This window comes from Camelina sativa, unplaced genomic scaffold (genome assembly GCF_000633955.1).
Source record: "Camelina sativa cultivar DH55 unplaced genomic scaffold, Cs unpScaffold08519, whole genome shotgun sequence".
NCBI classification, from domain to species: domain Eukaryota; kingdom Viridiplantae; phylum Streptophyta; class Magnoliopsida; order Brassicales; family Brassicaceae; genus Camelina; species Camelina sativa.
In genome coordinates, this window is record NW_010929582.1 from 1 (window position 1) to 431 (window position 431).

The 431-nt window shown below is 36.4% G+C and overlaps 1 long non-coding RNA gene across 2 annotated transcripts; it reads left to right on the forward strand.

The window, feature by feature from the left end:
- LOC104775085 lies at positions 1–430 on the forward strand. Of its 2 annotated transcripts, XR_765685.1 has the most exons (3): positions 1–14; positions 111–211; positions 413–430. It is a non-coding gene; the product is annotated as an uncharacterized LOC104775085 (long non-coding RNA). The 2 variants fall into 2 exon arrangements; XR_765684.1 differs by lacking the exon at positions 413–430 and having other exon boundaries at positions 111–388.
- The last annotated feature ends 1 nt before the right edge of the window (position 431 follows it).

A 431-nucleotide genomic window follows, 5' to 3' on the forward strand; every position in this document is an offset into this window, starting at 1 on the left:
GTTTTGGTCGTCAGGTGCGCCCACCCTCACATTTATTTGAAAATCTCTTGAATTTGGTTAAATTCTGTTCCGTGGTGTTACAATTGGCATTAATTTTATGATTTTGGCAGACTGACTTGTATGATCGCATTGATCAAGCATCTCTCCTCCGAGGAGAACAATTATTAAAAATTCAGTCGCTCCATACCTCTTCTGTTGATGGAGGTGTCAGGTATTTTTCAATGATTAGCGGTAACCTGATTTCTTTCTAGCATATGTTTTTTTGTTCAAATTGTTGCATTTTTGGTTACGTCTGTTATTTGTTCTCTCAAGACCTTTGTTATTGTAAAACAACTGTACTTTGTCAAAACTTGCAATAACGTTTGAAGGAAAGTTATATCTTACTGCACTGAGTAGCATACATTTCTGGCAGACAAGCCGATTATCTTACA